The following is a 21,242-nucleotide window of genomic DNA, read 5'->3' as shown; positions in this document are numbered from 1 at the left end:
CCTTTGCAATATTACTTTGATTAATTTGTTTCTACATTGTTTGTCTCCATTCCTTTATGGTCTCTTTTTCCATACTTGCACTGGTCTATATCTCCTGCTATACTCTCCATGTTGTCACTCAGGCCTATGGCCTCTTTCCCCATCTCTCTTTTGAATTATTAACTCCCCAGCTCAGGGGAGTGAATGGGTACTGCTGAGTAGACACAGCACAGATCCGGCATCACATTGCCCACATTTCGGAAGTCCGTCCATTTAAGGGGATTACATTGCTGGTCCCATCAGCCCCCTCCCTCTCCTCTCTCTCTCACACACACGCCCAAGCATACATAAACTTATGCTGAACTTCTTGTTATTATGAACAGCTGATAGTTGGACAGTGAAATAAACATACAAGTGGTTATGTCCTCCTGCCAGCATTCCTTTACTGTAGAGCTGCAGGCCTCCTGTGGTGAAGCCGCCCACTCGCCTGGCTTACTTCTCCCCAGGCAGCCTCTATCTCCTCTAGGTTCCCGGAGCAATGATTAACCCCAGTTCTGATCAATGCTTCTGCTGACTCTGATACATCACTGGAGCCTTGCAGCTGCCATGTAAAGGAAGCGTCAACTCGGTGCTGCTCATGACAGAGCATACCCACTCCATCACTAACACCAGGGCACACGCACAAACATGCACACACACACGCACACACACACACACACACACACACACACACACACACACACACACACACACACACACACACACACACACACACACACACACACACACACACACACACACACACACACACACACACACACACACACACACACACACACACACACACACGGGTGGGCTAAATTATAGGAACACCTGCCTGATAATACCATGCAAGCCAATGCAATAGTTCAACTATAAAAACGAGCTTTCCATTGTTAGTTGTAATGTTCCTGCTCATCTGTTGATACTTTGCATATGTGTATATACTATCCTTATTATTCATTTATTTAAATGAGTTAAAAGTCAAAGTATAGCTATAATAATTATTGTATTATTATTTGAATTTATTTGAATGTAGTCTATTTGCTCAGCTGAATCTCAGATTGGTCATGGATATTTCACTAAAGGATTGTTTTTTACGTGCAAGCAGTTTTTGAAGAAAGACATAAAGACAGGTTAAGAGAATGAGACAAACATAGAAATAGAAGAACAAAATAAAAGGAGGAACGAAGAGAGAGATTGGCATCGCTCATCACCCGGTGGTGCTTTACCTCGACAGCAGGGGGAAGCCCTGATTTCCTGAAGATGACAGGAAGCACAATAGCAGAGTGTTCTGTCAGCACATCCTACTCACAGAGCCAGGTTAATGATTCTGCAGCCACAGCTGAGCTGAAGAGAGGGATAAGCGGAGGGAGGAACAGAGAGGAAAAACAGGTGGAGGGGGCTGGCATTCAGCTACACTTAGGCCGTCATTACTGCTACATTAGGAGGGATGGTGTGTTTTTGTCATTTTAATTACCTTTAATCTGATCTCTTCATACTCGGGCCGTTCGTTAATGAGGGAGAACAAAAACTACATGTCAAACATGTTTAGCATGCATCCACGCTATCAGTCATTCAGATAACATGGCACACTAGTTACTGGGAGGAAATTCCTCAACTTGAAGAGTCCTGAATCTCAGCAGAGTATAGAATAACTTCATGGGGAATGATGTGATCATTATTTCTAGTTTCACATTTTTTGTGCAATGTTCCACAGTGTCGCCAGTCCATTGCAGGCAAAATGACAGCAAGGGCATTACATTTATAATTATATTGAAGTTTAGCATCATGTTGTGGTGATGCATAAACTAATTATGCTATAGAGTTAAATCGTTTTTTCTTCAGTGTCACAAGTATCAAAAATGGTACAACTAAAGGCAGCCAAGTGTCTTTCCTTTACATCTGATTATGAGTTACTATGCAGTCTGTAATGTAATAAACTATATTTATATTATACATTCCATAACTATATTTCTGTATTCTTGTTGACATGTATATGTTTCTGCTACTTCTTTCTTTTATCTATTGGCTTGAATTCCATAACTTTATAGAATTCAACATTTGCTATTGTTATTTTCATTCATTTATTTTCCAATGTAATATCTTATCATCTCTTGATAACATTACAGACAAGGGCAATTACAGAAAATAACAATTGATTGATTCCTTAAACTTAATGTGTTTTTGAACATACAGTAAATTGAAATTGGAGTCTGAGTAGTAACGGAAAAAGGAATGGAGGTTTGGGGCGGGGGGGGGGAGTGGGGGGCTGGGAGTACCCTCCTCCTTTCGCCTTCATACCAGGACTCGGTTAAAGTATTAACCAACTGCTGCTTAACAATATTGCTGACTGGTGTGTGGAAACAGGAGGGATCAAAGTTATCATGTAGAGGAGAAAGGCTCCTTTCACTGGGCCCATACAGCCTGTCCACTCCATCTTACCATCCATTCAGAGCAGCTAGCCAGAGCACCACTCAGGACACACCCACCCTCCCACTCCTCACCTCCCTCATTCTACTCTCATTTTTTATTCCTCATCCTTTATTTTAACACTTCCTATTCCTACTTTTCCGCACTCATCACTCCTTCGTGTACACAATATTAAATAATTATTTATTTCCACTAGAAATGCATCTGCATTCCATCTCTCCCTCCACTTCTGTCCATCCATCTCTCCATCTGTCACCTGGCGAAGTAATCACATCCACATTTGATAAGGCTGGTTAGGTGGGTCATAAAAAGTTTATGCTTGTGATGCCGGAGTCTCATTTATTATCCCTGCTAATGTAGCAGTAGGGGAGGAGGAGGAGGGGCAGAAAGAGTGCGTGAGGTTGAGAGAGACAGGCCACCACATTAAGGGATCATTACTCCTCTATCGGCTCTGTCCCTAGCGTTAAGCGCTAGATACGTCCTCTTTATGCTTTATGGCCTTGATGAAGCCATACTCTCTGTATTTAAGTGTTGCACGACCACTAAGAGTTCAAGATGCTGATGGCACAGGAGGTAGTTACTGTTCTCTAACCACAGAACTATTGGCTTTAGCCCTAATGTGTATATCTATTTCCCCTGCATTTACTACACCAGTTAATGTGAAACTGTGCTGGCTTTTAGTTGATGTTTTGTAGCATATATCCACTTGGGCTGCAACTAATTGTGATTAATTTGACTGATATTGGGTTCACTTAAAACAGGGACTGGAGGGTCATTTTGCATAAATATTCTAATTATTATTGAAAAATACATTACATTTTTGACTGATTGCAGTCAATGATCATTTTTAGATTTCTGGAGAAAATCTATATCAGTACTATTTCAATATTATCATAAGTCTGTAGAATATGATTTTTATAGGCTGCAGCTCCAAAATATATATTATTATATTTAACAAATATTGTGCTTCCTGCGATTTGAATATTGCACCATTGCCCTGATATTTACCACAACTTTCTACAAATCTTAAATTGAATGAATGGTTACAATTAGACGCCACAATAAAGATTTTCACATGCTGCTCTGACATTTCAAGGATACATGTGAAAACTGCTCTGTTTCCTACAGGACATGGAGTGAATAAGTCTGATTCTATTCAGCTTCTTTTTTCTTTTTGTTCAGCTCTTATTGGCCAAAAATCAATTGAAGATGTCAAAACCAGCAATGACACCTACTAACAAGTATTGGCACTGAAAGAAACCTTATATAGCTTATTTATCTGAATACTCCCTTATTGTTCCTTTTTTACAATGCACATGGCCCCTCATTCAGTACACACCCCTCAAAGTAATCCCAGATAAATACATCATAATTTCGGGTTTTAATCATTGCATGACATGACAGTATCCTGCTGTTTTAGTAAATAATCCAGCCTGACTTTCAGATAAAAAGTGTATTTCTAATAGGTTTTTTAAAAAGGTATATCCTCAGTAGGCTATTAACTGAAGTGCAAAATACAGGGTTTGATGACAAGAACAGATTCGTATCTCCAGACTTGTCCTCCATAGAAGAATAACCTCACTTTAAGGTGGGAATACTGTTTTATGTATCATGGATTACTCTCACTTGCTGTAAGATTAAAATAATAGATATAGAAATGTATAGTTCTGTAAAAATATAGTGAATAGAAAAAGAGCATGATGGGAACGTGCAGATGGGACAGCGAGGGAGTATGGGCATGTATGAGTGCGTTAGTGTTGGGGGAGGCTACCCAGAGGCATAGATAGTGATAGATTGGCCTGGGAGAACTGTGATGCAGATCCACTCATCAAGATTGATGTTCTGCCATTCTGCTTTAAGTGCAATTAAATTGGCCCCTGTGTTAAAAAGCCCAGCCGATAACGTGGCTGAGGCTGAGATTACGCTACATTTCCCTTGCGCTTTCCTCCACCTGCATCCCTGCCACAGCCACTCAGAGATGTACTTTGCATTCTCGGCCTCGATTGGACGGGAACTTTCCCGGCATCCCAACTGATTCGTCTGCCCCTGATTTACAACTTTATTCAAGCTAGTGTTTTTTTCCACATAGCCCGCAAAGTAGTTTTTAAATCAATGCTCCCTAAAAGTTTTTAATCACTTTCTGGTTGTTGTCTTACCGCAGAATTTATGACTTTTACATTAGTGCATGTTTAATGTGTAATAATGCACAATGATTACTGAGAGGAAGGAACTTTAATGTCTTCTTGAACAATTCCAACATAACTCATCTCTGGCAGCCAAGTTGACGAGCTCTTTAGGCCCAATGCAATTCTCTAAAGTAAGGACAAGGTCAAGAGAAGTTACACAGCTGCTTGTTTTTACTTCTGCTGCACTGAACAGTCTCAGATATGGATGCAGGTTGTGTGCAAACCGTTTTGATCAGTGTTTCTGTGTACAACACACTGGAAAATCAAACGCACTTGTCCAGCTCCGTGTACACTTCAGAATGTACTCAATTACTTACTAAACGGAAATATTTTCAATAATTCAAATTGAATGTCGATCACAGTCCAATCCATCTCTCTTTCTGTCTGGGTCTCCATTCTGCCGCGGGCCTCGCCCACCTCTGTCAGTGTCAAGTTGTTAACCCCGTGTCAACAGTGGCGCAGGGCGTATTTGGACCGGGTTGATGGATGGGTCTTGGTGGACTTGTCCCACGCAAACATATTCTCAGAGTCAGCTGAGAGAGGTGCAGCGCGTGTGTGTCAACCCCTCCACCCACACACCCATGCACACATGTCCATCCGTGATCAAGTCCCCGCACTCAGGCAGCATGGAGCCCCTCTCACTCTGTCACCTACTGACACCCAATGTCTCTAGTTTAGACCCAGATGGGTGGAGCTCTGACCCCACTGTCACAGGACGTAGTAAAACAGATTCAAGATTATTTTTTCCTGCAAATGGTAAACTTGACCCATGTCCTCTGCATCATTACATTTCCTTGTGAGGGCTTAACATCCTGTTCCCTTAACAAACCGGTAACATTTACTTTGCCAGCTCACCCTGCGGGAAACATGTAATAATCAAGGGGAGGACCATTACAAATTAGAATTATTTTCTTTATTTTGTCATCGCTAGGGACATTTCACTCTTCAGATATTAAAGCCATTATCTATTTTTCATTTGCTTGTCTTAAGAAAAAAGGTTGCTGAATCACTGCTGCTTTTTTATAATGAGGTGAACAAATCAAAATATACTTACTAATGATATCTCTTCTGCTTGGAAGCTTTCTTCTGACCTAGTGAATTAGAAAAATACATTATTATCAATATACATTAATATGAATGAACTTAGTTTGAAAGCTAGGTTGATTGTATAGGATCCACATGATTAGTTTTCTCTTAAATGACTTGTTGTGTTTTCTCTCGCCATGTAACATAGAAAATATTTATTTTTATACATGACATTGGAAAATCAACACAGTAAATAAACAGCGGCAACATTACAACACCCAGTGCAAGTGAACACATGGTTTGGGGCAGAGATGGCATACATGACTGATCACTCGTCAATATCACATGTTCACCCAGCACCATTAGTCATCTGCACCGTGTCCTGTCACTCCACACAGCTGCTCGCCGTCTCTCTCCTCCACCTCTCATTTTTCTCTTTCTGCCCAACTTTCTCTGTTCTTTTATACTCCACACCGAACGCTCCCGGCATCTAAGGCATTCTTGTCGTGGTTTATGGGGGCTGGGGCTGAAAATAGGCTGAATATAAAGGAAAAGAGAGGTTCATATGTAGGCGTGCAAGTTTAGTTACATGCCATGTGTTCTCTTTTTTGCTTTTTGGTGGGGAGGGGGGGTTGTCATAATGTGTTGCGTTGTCCACTATGGCTTAGAGGGTCAGATTAACAAGGAGTCCGGGTCCCTCTTTGCAGCGGTCCTCTCACAGCGCACAATGACAGGAGCGATCCATCACTTCTGTCCCTAACAGGGTGGGGGTCAGTGGGGGTGCAGGCTGTGGGTCCGGCCCTGCTCTGGCAGCCTGACGGAGGGTTGCAGAGAACAGGATGGGGCTGGTTAAACTTTAACCAGCTCTCTGCCTACACACTGAAGAGCACATTCAGCCACCATTCTCTGCTGTGGGACGCTCTGATGTTTCGTCAGCCTGGGATCCATGACCCACCGCCCACTGGGACCCCTCTCGCCCACTCATGGCCCACCTGCTTCCATATGGATCACTACAGCAGAGCGCTTAACTTTTGATCGTAGCGTGGGAAGAAAATTACTCTGGGGTCCCCTCTCCATCTGTGCATGGAGCAAGTAGCTATATTAACCCGGCCCTCTGCACGCGCCACACAGCCCTCTGATATACTAACCACGACTCCATATTCAAAAGTGTCTTGCCTCTAGTGGCACTGTCACATCTGGTGCTGAAACATTTTCACAGCAGATCAATAGCAATAGCTTTCTTTGTTATTGCAGAAGGGTTAGTCCTAGTGCACACCATGGTTACTGCATGAAAAATGATGGCTAGCCTTTTGATAGTCATTTAATACACAGTTGCACACTTTGATAGAATTTGGCAAAAGCCTCTCCCCGGTGAGTTAACAATGCGTACTGAAAATCATATTTCCATGGCGGCCCTTTCAATCTTATCCCTCTGTTCCAGGAAAAACTGCAGTGACAAATGGGATGTGAGCACACTCTGGGTGGCTGTGGGTCACATCAGGTGCGGAGCAGGTTGGAGGTGTTAACCCAATGTGTTCCTGTTCACTGGTCCAATCATCTTCATTGATTGAGCCAATGATTGAGAGGGTCCTACCTTTTTTTACGATGCCAGCGGGAGGAGATGAGGGCTGAAGGAAGGGCATAAACCATAAAGAGAATACTCAGCAAAAAAAATGGCCCTGCTTTGTGCATTTGTATGCATACAACTCTTTATACCCCATAGACTGATTGATTAAGTTATATCATTATATAAAACAAGGACGCAGAAACGCATTAGCCTAATGCTCAGTCATTTAAGATTCCATATTTATGCATCGTGTCTATACGAGAGGGAGTCATACGACAGCCTGATTAAATTAGATATGATGAGACTCGACCCTCCATACACATTTAATAATGCAGTAATTTCTGCCCAATTGACATGATGAGAGTGAGGGACTGACACGCTTAGGGGAAAGGGTGCGGACAAGACATTTGGAGAGTGGTTGAGTGAGTGGGGGGGTGTATGTTTTAGGGGAAAGAGGTATATGGTGCTACTGGGTGGCAAAGAGAAGAGGTGAAAGGTTTAAAGTGAGAAGGAGGGAGCTGTCCATTTGTACAAACCTAAGAATCTGTCATGTGTCGGGTCGTGTTTCCTTCGCTGCAGCGTGGAGGTGGTTTTGACAGCCAGGACTTTCTCTCCTTCATCCATGCTGCAAATGACATTACGGAAATTGTGTTTGTTGCATTGCCTAGGCCAGGGACTCCTGGGAAACTGAGAATGTCACAGGGTCAGGTGGAGAGACGGAGAACAGAGAAACCAAGACAGAATAAACAACCAACTTGATTTAATGTCTTCGGAAAAAAGAAACTTAATTGGAACATTATGATAATAATGAGTGGAATAATGCTTATTATTTTGTTTAAAACAATATATGACATTGTTTATATATTTCCAATTAAAACATATGCCATAGTACTGGCTGTAATTTGTTTTAACAGCAACAAAGCTCACCTGGGCTGGGGATACTTCTAGCATATATACAGGACTGTGTCTAATATTTGCTACTTCCAGTCTCTCAGGGCTTCCTCAGACTCTTAAATATTTCAGCAGGAGAAATGAACTGCACTCTCAGGGGTGCAATCCTGTGCCTGATTGCCCTGGCCTGGCGTTTATAGTCTGGGTAGGTCCGTGTCAACCTGGGCCAGGCCCTGGTCCCCACCATCCAGGTCTATATATCCCTAACCTTCTCTAACAAGGACCAGGGGAGCAGCAGAACCAAAGCTCCTATATAAAGCACAATTACAAGCTAAAGGAAGGATTTTGTGCCCTTATATCTGTGTGATTTCCCCCTTTAAAGCTCAGAATCAATCTTTAATGAGCCATTGAATATTAACTGGATTTGTAGGAGCTGAGTGTCAATTCCCATGAGTGTAAGCTGGAGGCCTAAGGTTTAGCAGACAGTGAAGATGGAGGAAAGAAGGGGGACACGGAACATTTGCAAGGTGGGGGGATGAGTGTTTTACATGGAGTTTATATGCAAAAAGTGGTTATAGTCAATTACAATTACAATCATTCACCATGGGAAGGACAACCAGGGTAATTGTAATCTTAGTACCCCCCTTGAAGTTGCTACAGTAACTGCATTACAATGGAGCAAACACTGTAGCAAGAATGATGAGGACAAGTGTCCTGGGATACCAGATCTGAGAGATTTTAGAGTTATGATGAATCAGTAAAGTGACTCAGTGACAATTGTTGATTAATAAGATGACCATAAGAGAGCCCTTTGTCTGGTCCTGCATGCAGACCTCCACAGCCCTGGAGCACAGCCCGGGCCCTGCAGCAGGACTGGGGTAACTCCCCGGACTCTAACCCCCTGCCAGGCAATCTCTTTGTCACTGCGCTGCCTGCTAACTGATTAATGGACGTAGTCTTGTGATCAGAAGGCTCGGACGTGGCTGAGGTCCTGATCTGTGTGTGTGAGAGCTACAGATGGATCTAGCGGACTGAGACAGATTAGGCCTTGATGCTGACCCCTATGGAGAGACCTCTGGGGTGGAGGAGCAGGCCAGGGGGGCCCGGGATAATGGGACCCCTCTCACACCTTTTAAAAGAGAACATGTTTATGGCTACTTAGAGGAAATTGATTTGATTGTGCTAGAAACGCATGTGTGAACACCCATGGCACTTTTATTGGCTATTTGTCTTTAAAGTCACAGCTAGAGAAATTTATGCCCACGTTGGGGTTTAGGAGAGTGGGTGCATGGCTGTGTGTTTGTGTGTTTAAGAGAGCAAATATTAATATATGTGTGTACCCATACAGACACGTCTGACTGTGTGTGTGGTGCACGAGAGCAGGTCGTGATAAGCGATGCACTGAAGGTGCACTTTAACTGGGTGTCAATCATTAAGTATCAGCCCTAATGACTAAAAGCGCATAATGGAGGCCCTGGTGGAAATAAAACAACAAGATTTGTTGGGACACATTAATTCTCTGAATTGATGTCAACAGGCAGCTACTTTGCCCCGCCTGTGTTTTCTTGCTCATGCATCTTGCCTCTATTAAATGACAAATGTTTGAACATGAATTGCTGCTCATGATTTCATTGGGTCAACGAAAGAAAGCATTTCCTTCTGCCTGCTGGGATTTTATCTTTAGTCTTTAGTGCAAAAAATGTAAGGGATTATGCATTTTTGATTGCCTCAAAGCTCTAGAATAACACCGTTACTATTCATTATAGACCGAGCATCAGTGAATATACCATATGGGTCATATTAAGCCCTTGTTTCATCTCCACTCCTTTACCACTACTTTATAGTCATGGGAACTATTTGTTCATTTCATGTTGATATCTGATACTTGAATTGATAGGTAATATGAAGTTTTGCAGACTGTGAATCAGTTTGCAAAAAGAGCCAGCATGTTCATCTCAACCTTTAAAATATTCAGTATATTGAATAACATGATTGACTGTTGTGGATCTCTGTCCCCAGAGCGCATCATATTCTTTTATAGCAATGTCACATCAAAGTCAGGGGTGGGGGGGGGGGAGATGGGGGGATGATTGACTGAAAGAGTGAAGATGAAGGTGAAGAGCATGCTTGCTCTGTCTGAAACAAGAGGGGGGCTTCCTGCTCAAAATATTCTGATTTATGCAAATTGCAGAAACTTATCGATTGGTAATTGATTTACTTTGAGACATGCATTCAGTGCTGTGGAAGCAACGCACTGATGTAGGGCCCCACCACCTCACAGTCCACCTGCATTAAGACAAATCAAATTCCTCCGTCCATCCTTCCTCTCTCTGCTGCCATCCATCAGCCTCATTGCATCACTGCTGACAAAAAACAATGTGTGTGTGTGTGTGTGTGTGTGTGTGTGTGTGTGTGTGTGTGTGTGTGTGTGTGTGTGTGTGTGTGTGTGTGTGTGTGTGTGTGTGTGTGTGTGTGTGTGTGTGTGTGTGTGTGTGTGTGTGTGTGTGTGCGTGTGTGGCTGGCTGGCTGCGTGTGTGGATTAAGTGTCTGCAAATTTGACCTCATCATATGTAACCTCTACTTAACTCTGCATAGGGCACAGATATCAACAACCTAAACCAAGCGACACGTGACCTCAGACAGAGTAACAAACAGACAAATAAAGCGCAGGTAGAACGATTATTCCTAAAGTCTTTTTGATATAATATCTTTCAGCAACTTCCTTATGGATCTGTTTAGCTGCTATTTATTTACATGCAGCATTGATTCTATTATCCTGCTGTTAAAAAGAGTTAATAGAAGCCTGTGTTCTTCTTAATGATGGAGCGTGTTTGTGTGTACGTCTGTGCACTGAAGCTCAAATCTATTTAAGTGTATGCTTATATTTGTGTGTGTGTGTGTGTGTGTGTGTGTGTGTGTGTGTGTGTGTGTGTGTGTGTGTGTGTGTGCGCGTGTGTGTGTGAGAGAGAGAGTTATTTTGCCATCCCCAGGGGGACAGGGCTTCTGCTCCTCTCTCTTAGGTAATGGAGGCAATGTGTCCATAATCCCAGTGAATGACTAATAAAAGAGAGTAGCGCCTTGGGCCTGTTCCCTCAGCAATATTATGGCTGGGTATTAAACTGAGTGCCTGTGTAATACTGTCAAGTCACTGTTTTCTCAAACACATTCCACATACGCTTCATTTATTTATTCTTCTTGCATATCTTTGTATTTGCAAATTAAATCGAAAGCGCTCTTTATGAGGGGAGATTGTTCTCATCTGCTTGAGAGCTGTTTATAAAGTCCTGGATGCGTGAATCATCATATCCCTGCCGTTGGATCCATCGAGACACCTGAGGCGCTCGTGAACGCCGCCTTAATGGAAACCAAACGCTGCTTGAATACTAATAAGCCATGACACCATAACCCGCAGCCCTCCACCCGATACCCCTGTTCTCTCTTTAAACGCTCTTTAATGGCCATGTTAGTGTTATACAAGACTCTCATTAGACACTTTAATTGGTTTGGCCGATGTTGACAGCGGTGTGGATTGGCCGAGCCAGACTACGGAGTTAGCGTGGTGGTTTGTGGGGGTCAGTGGTAGGGTGCTGTTGGGTACTAATGTAGTCATAGTGGACCAAGAGCTGAGGAGCTGATTAGGACGGGCAGCGGGCAGGGGGTCTCCCAACATGAGGTCATACTGTCCTGCTCCTACCTAGTTAGTGCTAGGAAAATCAAAGCCAGTGTGCACTAATTAGTGGACAGCTGAGTTTTTAAAGTGATCAGCCTCCTGTTTTGTATTGATTATGCTAGTTTTGTGGGAATGATGTCACTCTGCGAGGATCTGTTGTCATGGCTGATATTGGTGATCAGAGAGGTGTGGTATTGCTCCTCTCTGACATCAGCTCAATCACTTTTCATTTTCAGATTTTAAATATCAAAGTTTGTTTACAGCGTTTAGAAGGTACCACTGCACACAATTTTTTTTATTAAACTTTGTGGCTAATTATTGACTTCACTTAAGGCAACAGCGATCAAAGATAAAGAGTAAAGTAAAAAAAACAATGGAGTGTAGAATTAGTAAGAAGTGAGGTTACCAGGCAACCAGCAACTACTGGCATATAAACCGAAATCTCCAACCCAACTTTAGAGTTGCATTGTGGGTAAGGAATGAGCCAGTTTTGGCAGAAAGGAAGAAATAAATGTTAATTCATGTAAAAAAAAAATATATATCTCAATCTATCAATTTGTATCTGTCCGTAAGAAAGCATTAGACAAGTTTATTGCTAAATCTGTGGATTTCTGTTTAAGGAACAGTCTAGTATTTGTCCTCCTGGATGTTATCCTGGTATTTCTGTCCAAAATAATTTATCATGCATTTTACACACCACATTCTTTACAGGAATTAGGGAAAACAATTTCTGCCGGGGAAAGGAGAATGAGCCTCCTACAAAGATTAAAAAAAGAAAATCATTTAAATAAATCATGAAACAACTATATCATGAAACATAAATAAATAGATCTGCACATAAGAATGTGCCATGTGAATTAGAGATGTATTAACTTTTTATATTACATTTTGACATTAGGAATAATACATTTAATGATAGCTGAATACCATTTAGCTGTTTTAGTTTCAGAGTTCTGATACTGTGCTTCTAAACTACAGCTTAATGTGACACTTGAATGGAGCACAGCCATTGTTAATGTTATTAATAACACCTGTGCTTCCTACAACGACAAGTCAACATATCTACAGTGAAAAGGCCGACATCCATTTTGAGAAGCAAATATGTCAGATTAGAGTAGATGCTTTTCAGTGGGCGTCTGATATGTAATTCTCTTTTTACTGTTCATCTTTGATCAAACCATAAAGGGAGTGAATGGAGTCCAGTTACCCCTCAGTCCATTCACTGCACTGTCCCAGCCTGGCCATCCTGTAAGTATGATTGATTTGAGTCTGGGACATATATTGCTTGGCGGGCCTATTCTGACTATACTTCATCACCAGGCACGGCTAAATGCTTTAAAAGCATTGATTTGCCTGAATTACAACATGGCATCAGACCTCTCACCTGTCTGTGGGAAGCTGTGTGTGTGTGTGTGTGTGTGTGTGTGTGTGTGTGTGTGTGTGTGTGTGTGTGTGTGTGTGTGTGTGTGTGTGTGTGTGTGTGTGTGTGGGTGTGTGTGTGTGTGTGTCACAACACCACCTGTGCAGACATGTATCCCCCATTTCCCTACTGTTAATGGTAAAAAAACAAAACATGTCTGTCTGTCTGTCTGTCTGTCTGTCTGTGAGAGAGAGAGAGCGAGAGAGAAAGAGAAAGAGAGAGAGAAAGAGAGTGAGAAGAGTAAAGACAGATCTCACCTCCACATATCATAACACTCGGCTCTCCTCTCCCTCTTTCCCCGTCACCCCCCCATCATCTCCGTCCCATCGATTTGCCCCATAAAAGGTGTTTAATTCAATCAAGAGGAAAGTGAGTGCCTGTTTTTCTGGGTCCCTGTCGATAGCGGTATAATCAATTAGAGTGGGCCTACAGTAGACCTCCCTCTTTCTCACACACACTCACTGGCTCAGTTTCTAAAAACTCTTGTACGCTGTCTATTTCTGTTCTGCATGACCTACACGACTATCTCGCAATCCATACGCACACACCAACTTGTGCAATAAATCCATGTAGAATACATAGGATTTAAAGAAATGAGTGCAGTTTCATCCTCCAATTATTGCATACTGGGAAGCTTGTTCCTTGATGATGATTTGAATTTAATTTTTGGAGTAAATTAATTCAATTTAAAAGACCATAAGCCAAGTGAAATGCATGTTTCTGAAATGGTCTGAAAATAAATGTTCAATTGAATTACCTCGATCTAAAAAAAGTCGGGAAAATGTATGTTGTAATAATAATATAAAATGTTTTGTGGCAGCAAAACACATTAGTAAAATCTACTTAATTCCTGTACGTTTTACATGTACAATAATAAGCCAAGATCCTTCTAGCAAGGCATCACAATAACACTTTCTATAAAGACGACATTTTAAGTGCATCATGAGGTCATTCATTTCATTGTTGGTGGAATGTAAAGTGTAGTTCATGCTATTAAAACAATCTATACCGCCAACATTTGAATGACGAAACATGCATTGTTATACAGGCATGAATATGTACTTTAATGTACTTAATACAATGATCATTTATGATACTGCATATTCCTTTAATAACACACAATTCGATTGTTGTGATTTGAATAGGCGAGTATTGTTGGTCATAATGTTTGATAAGCACCATAAGTCAACTGCTTTTTTATAATTAGTCAGGAGTATCCATTAGAAGTGTATGATTTATTATAAGTCTATTACTGTTATATCATACACCATATTGCTTTACTTGTCTTTATGAGTGTACTGGCATCTCTTACAGTGCCTCTACCCTAAGCTTACATGTATCTAATAGTTCCACATAATAAACGCACATTTCTAACAATGGGGGGAAACACTGTATGCTGTAGTTCTATTCACATAGGTACGTGATGAACACACTCGAGCGTGCAAACACGCGACTCCTAACCACCAGACAATAAAGGGAATGAAGAAATAAAAGGTCCGATTCATCAAAATCACACAAGACTCTACCACCCAGTAAATTAAACAATATTTCATAATCACTCTGACAATGAGACAAGAGACAGCAATTTGGGCTGAGAGCTCCTTCTCAGTGGAGGAACGCACACAAAGACACACACACACACACATAATTATCAGAGTGGACATGCTCTGGAGACCCCAGACACTCCCCCAGTACCTGCCCAATCAAGTGTCCAACAACAGACACCCACCCAGCCTTCATTTATCTTGTCTGTGTGCAAGTGTGTGTGTCTGTGTGCAAGTGTGTGTGTGTGCAAGTGTGTGTGTGTGTGTGTGTGTGTGTGTGTGTGTGTGTGTGTGTGTGTGTGTGTGTGTGTGTGTGTGTGTGTGTGTGTGTGTGTGTGTGTGTGTATCAAGCTAATTACCACCACGAACCATCCCACACACAGACCTAACCCAGACATTGTGGCGCTGTCCAGGGACATGGGAGGTGGGTAATTAGCCTTCCATTATTACAACACACACACACACACACACACACACACACACACACACACACACACACACACACACACACACACACACACACACACACACACACACACACACACACACACCTAATAGTCAGTGAAGGGGCAGTAGAATGGATGGGAGGTTGTGTTTTGGGTCTAAGGACCCTGTAGGAGGTCAAAGTTAACAACCTGTGTTTAATATTGGTGCCATTTAACAAAGCGTGTGATTTGGTCATTTTTCTTCACCTTGGCTCAACAGAAGACAGCTGGGCCAGCTGTGGGATGAAGTTAATTTGGAACCCTCTGAGCTTAGATTTTTTTAAAGCTACAACCCACTACACAGTGCCTCTTCAAAGCAGCAATGATGGCTTATTTTTAGTAGCAAACGGATATTTATCATTGTGCTTGTTTTGCATGTGCTCACTATTGTATTGTAACTACCCATAGTTTGATTTTGATTACAGGGCATTACGTCTAACTGTTTACTTATTTCATTTAAATGTATGACAATGTCCACCTACCTCCCTGTGGACAAAAAAAAATGTCTATGTCTAAAAGTAGTCACTACATTGAATGTAGAATCACCAATATTTATTTCAGCGTGATGTTTCCTAGTGAATATATAATTATGTCAGTATAGTGCACATACACAATAATGTCATCCTTTTCACATACTGCTAACTGTGGATATAATGCAATAATCAATTGTGTTTATGCTATAATTGTCAACATAAACAGGTTCATTTTTAATCTGTCTGAATGTATAGCATATAAAGGGGATGAAAGAATAAGACATCTGTGATAAAACAGCTAACAAAAACCTGAACACAACTCTTGTGCTCTCCAAGAAGTCTTCGCTTTGCCAAATCAAACTCCATCTTGGGGCCATATGTAGTGTGCAGGGAAAAGGTTCAGGTGGAAAAAATCTCATAACTCCAAGCTGGCCCAAAAAGTACTCCATCCCACCGCTGGCCCAGCTGTTGTCTGGGGGGGTGTAATTGTGTCAAAACCTTCTATTCCCATCCAAGAGTGCCCCCCTAAAGCAGTTAGATGCCTCCCCCCACATGGTCCTGGGCATCATCATTTTCCAGCAACCATCCATCTTCGGCCCGCGATTAATTCTCTTCATTTCCGAGCACAGGCCATAAATCCTGGCACACTTAATTAATTTCACGGCCAACGCGGGGCTCCCGTAAAGCGGGGATTGTTCTCGCAAAAGCCCATATTAATTATGCTATTTTACAGCCATCTCATTGAACGCTGTGTTTCATCTTTCATAATTACATTTTCAACAACAACGAGGGCAACAAAAGGAGTCTAATTATGGATTTGGCGGCACGCTCTCTTGTAATAAGTCAATGTTAGCATCGAGCCCACGACGTGGTGTTAAGGCATAGGACACGCAGCATTGAGTAGCCAGGCAGAATCAATGTGAGCTTCCATGTTTTATTATTATTACTGTAACTATGATTTTAGCTGAGAGGACGATCATAACGCAGAACATATTGAAAGCATTTGGTGGCCTCCTGGCATCAATTGTGTTGATGAAGTTAGAGGAGATTATTGTCACATTGAGGCTCTGGTGATCATTACTCTTCTGACGGAGATCATGGGGTCTCTGTAGTGGAGCTCATCAGCTGTTCTCCTGATGTTCAGGCAGCAGCATCTCCCTCTTGTCAACAACCCATCATGCAACACACAAGTGTCTCTCATGTGTCCACAATGTGCTTATGTTACCACAGAGCTGCTCCACAGACAGAACATATGAAATAGAGCTTAAATACAGTGCTAGACTTTATAAGAGGCATTCAAAAATATGTGAAACCTCAAAAAGATCTCTCCCGCTGGTCTGTGCCACAGGTCACCACCCAGTCATGATGGGTGACGGAGCCTGTGTTAACAGCCACCTACACACTTTGTCCGGCATCCAGCCTTCCACCCACACACTCCTGGAACCGAGCAGTAATAATATACCCGCACACACGCTCATACAACGCAGTGCTGCATAAGTATGCTGTGATGCATGGGCTGTCATGGCTGCCTGGTTGTTGGTGAAGTTGAGGCACAAGGTCTGCGTTTGTCATGATGATGGGGTGTCACCTTTGACGGGAATTTGTTTTTGATAATTGACTGATAATAGTGCTGAAAGTGAGTTAAACAATTATTCTACTGACAGAAAACTACATTTTTCATGATCAATGAATAATTAATTAGGGAGGTTGTGGCTCAGTGGTGTAGTGCGCTGAACTTTGAATCAGGGGGTAGCAAGTTCGAGTCCCACTGCAGTCAGCATGTCATTGTGTCCCTGAGCAAGACACTTCACCCCAAATTACTCCTGTGGGGATTGTCCTCAGTACTGAATGTATGTAAGTCGCTTTGGATAAAAGCGTCTAACAAATGACATGTAATGTAATGTATTGTAATGTAATTAATCAATCTCGGTTGTGACAATTTGGAGCCTTATAACACTGGGAACTGATTTAAGGAAGTCTTAAATTATAAGTTCATTGATATTCTTTCAAGTCTCACTTAAAACAATAGTTAGCTGTCCTTAAGAACATAATTCCTCCTATTGGCTAAGAGATCCCTCATGATGCACCTCTGTTAGAAGTGGGGGACAACCCCCATTTTGTGCAAAATTCATTACAACGTTTTTCCGAAGCTAACACAAGGCTTCAGCCACGAGAGATATTCCCCATCAATTAATCAAAGTGGATTATGAAAGGATCTTTTATAGCTAATATGAAAAGGAAGAAGCAACTGTTTAAATGTCCATATGGACACCAGACCATTATTAAAGACACATTTGGAATATTGTGAGCATATCTTTATGATCTGGAAAACAGTTTTGGGCCTTTTCCTCTTTATTCACACGATATATTTATTAGTATTTTAACAATTGCAATAGGATGTAGAGACTTGCAGAAGAGCATCATTACAGTGAATGTACAACAAAGATTATTTACAAACATACCTCCACGAACTCCAAGTGTGGTTGAAAAAAACATTCAGTGGAGCCGTGTTCAGTCACCTTCCTCTGCTGTTCTTCTAGAAAAGACAGAGGACACATCAAGCGTTAAAGATCATTGGTTAGATATTGAGAACCAAGCCATGTGTTGTGCACCTTATCAGAAGGAAGAGAATAACCCTAAAAGTGAATTTGTGATAGGGACGGTGGTAATAATGGCCGCCTGGCTGACCTGCGAGTGCAGCTGTGTCACCTCTGATCAGTGGTGTTACAGTCCACTGCCGGATAGTCCTTTCACTTCCTATTAGGCTCCTCACACTGAGAGTCTGTGCACAGTGGCAAGGGCCATAAGTCCTTTGACGGCGACCTTGAACATGTGTGTGTGTGTGTTCATCCATGTGCAACTACGACCAGATCTCCACCCGTGTGTTTGTGTGCTTGTGTTTGTGTGATATCTCTTCCTCTTTCCTCCACACCTTCCTTGTCAAGGCCATCAGTGATCAGTGGAGGTTAAAAGTTACAAATCACCCCTCCTCCCCCACTCTGCCCTCCATCCCACCTCCCCCCGGCCTCCATCCCACGATCCCCCTCCCCACCTGTCCTCACGGCGGCCCAGGCGAGGGCCTCTGGGGGCCTGGGTCTCATTCGTATTTGGGGCCATGGCTCCTGTTGAGGGTCTGCAGGGGATCAGAGGCAGCGGAGGGCAATTACTCCTCTGCTTTAATTGGCATTATCATTTTAGCAGGCTGACAGAGATGGATCACCCAGCAGGACCCTGCTACTGTCGGCACAGAAGCGAGGGGGGGGGGGAGGCAGGGGGAGAGGAACATGGTGTTGGCCTGGTGGGCACGAGCAGAGAGAGGATAAGGGGAGAAGAAATGTAGCAGGGAGAGAGGAGCACAAAATGAAGGCCGGAATCGGGGAAATAAATCTGATATGAGCTGAACATCTTGAACAAATAACCCCCATTATACAACAAAGGTGTGTGCCGAAATTGTGTGGGCCAGTAGCTCTCTGCGTGTGTGAGGATGTGCTCGTCCTCATATTTGTGTGTGTGGCTGATTTTATGTCCGTGTGTGTGCAGTGGGAAAGGGCAGGGAGGGGGAAGGAGGTGTATTAGTGTAACCCACTGTGAAGCCTGGCGAGGGCCTAACGAGCGGCATGCTGTGGATTCATAACTCAGGTCCTGTAAAGCTGTCAGTGGAATTAAGAGGCACCCATTATAGGTGCCCATGCGAGTGCCTCAATGCAAAATACCAGTCTTCTCCCTGGGGCGGGCAGCAGCAGATAATTTTAGCTACTTAGTGAATCATCTTCAAAGCAAGAGCTGGGCTTTTTCAGATGTGGTTAAAGCTTACAGTAAGTACACATTGTTACATTCTGTTTCAGCAGCCTCATTTGTGCTTTTTGAGTTCAAGTTAGTTTTCCTTTTGCTTTGCTTCTTTCGTCACAAACACCCAGGTCTCCTGCCTAAGAAAACCCCAAGATCTGGAGAATCCCCAGAGGCTGAACCAAACATCATGCCAGAGGAAAACATTGATGGATCGATGAAAAATTATTATGAAGCTGTCCAACCTGAATTATTGTGCTGTCTGTTGATAATCCCTTATTTGTCTCTTCCTGGCATCCAACAAAATCTGTCAGTCTGACTAAAAAATAGCGAGGGACGGTTGATGGAAGATGATGAAGTGAGTGGAAGGGGGGGATGTGGGGCCCTCGCTTCCCGCCTCTTTTAGGGAAAGAACATACTTGAAGGGAATGCTGTGCACTCTCTCTCTTTCTCTATCTCTCTCTATTCCTGATATGAAAAATGAAAACTATAAGGGAGACAATAATAAAAATAGCAGAATGAGTGGACAGGCCGGAGCAGTCCATTACTCACAGCTGCTTTGGGCTGCGTGGTAAAAATGTGCTGCTTGCTGCAAAAGCATGCATCACCGCCGGCACAAAACAAATGGGCTGTCTCCAACGTATTTACCTCCAATTGTTCAAGCATTTGTGGGGAGAGCTACGGCCTGTCCGGACAACTCAGGCCTGTCCGTCTGAGGGACAAGAGAGCGGGTTACTGGGTGACATGATGAGAGAGGTGCCGGATGCACTGGATGACAAACAGGAGAAGGATTAAGATGAAGGAAAAACAGGAAGCAAAGAGAGAATACATGTTAGCTTTAAACTAGAAATCATAGAGATCAGAGTGGCTAAATAACTAGATAATTAATTGATGGCATTTTTCATAATTGTTTGTCATTTATCAAGCAAAAATGCTCTCTTCACTGGTTTTAACTTCTCTAATTTGCTGCTTATTGTACTCACTGTATCGTTGCAGAAACAATATGTGGGACTGTTTTTCTGAAAAAACTAACGCAAATTAAAAAGGGAACAAGAGATATAGGAAAACAGGAAGCAAGGAGAGTGATATTTGAAAATGTTGGGTCACAGAGAGAATACAAAAGAGGTTATCACTGTTGAGACCTGAGTTTGATACTTGAATGTGGTTTTAAGTGTCCCATTCAGGTTATAACATTATAACATACTCAGTCTGTAGGGACTCGGCCTGGGAACCGGAAGGTTACCGGTTCGAGTCTCGGAAAGACCAAGTGACTACCGAGGTGCCCCTGAGCATTAACAAAACTGTTGATGAAAAGTCAATGAGGGAAAAGTAGGGAAAGTAGATAACAGTGAATACGCCAAGGATGTTATTTTACAAATGTTTCTAAACTGGACGTTTTTTTACTTGGAAAGATAATCAAATCCTCCTTTTTAGGTGTTAGTGTGATTGTGTGTGTATTCTGAGTTACAGAGGAGTATCTCATGATTACAGATCTGTTTGTTTTCTCTCTGAAGCCATTGATGATTTTAAAAAGGGAGTGTTGTGTATAAACAGCGCGGAAGAGACAGAAGGAGCGAGGGAGTGGGTTTCACATAAACTACACATTCAACTCATCTCACCCCCCCTCACGCTATTGACTGGAGCTTGTGAGTGTCCCTGGGAGGCTGTGACTAGAGACATTCAATGGTTGTCCATAATTTCATTTGGCTAGATGTTTTAGGCACTTATCTTTCTATTCGTAAT

The 21,242-nt window shown here is 42.4% G+C and overlaps 1 protein-coding gene across 1 annotated transcript in view; it reads left to right on the top strand.

Moving 5' to 3' along the window:
* The window catches only part of mafba (v-maf avian musculoaponeurotic fibrosarcoma oncogene homolog Ba), a 38,459-nt gene that overhangs the window by 2,304 nt on the left and 14,913 nt on the right, over positions 1-21,242 (top strand). The gene's annotated exons all lie outside the window — the stretch shown is intronic.

This window comes from Gymnodraco acuticeps, unplaced genomic scaffold, assembly GCF_902827175.1.
Source record: "Gymnodraco acuticeps unplaced genomic scaffold, fGymAcu1.1, whole genome shotgun sequence".
Lineage (NCBI taxonomy): Eukaryota > Metazoa > Chordata > Actinopteri > Perciformes > Bathydraconidae > Gymnodraco > Gymnodraco acuticeps.
Note: the sequence above shows the minus strand (reverse complement) of the source record. Positions and strands in the feature narration are given on the sequence as shown.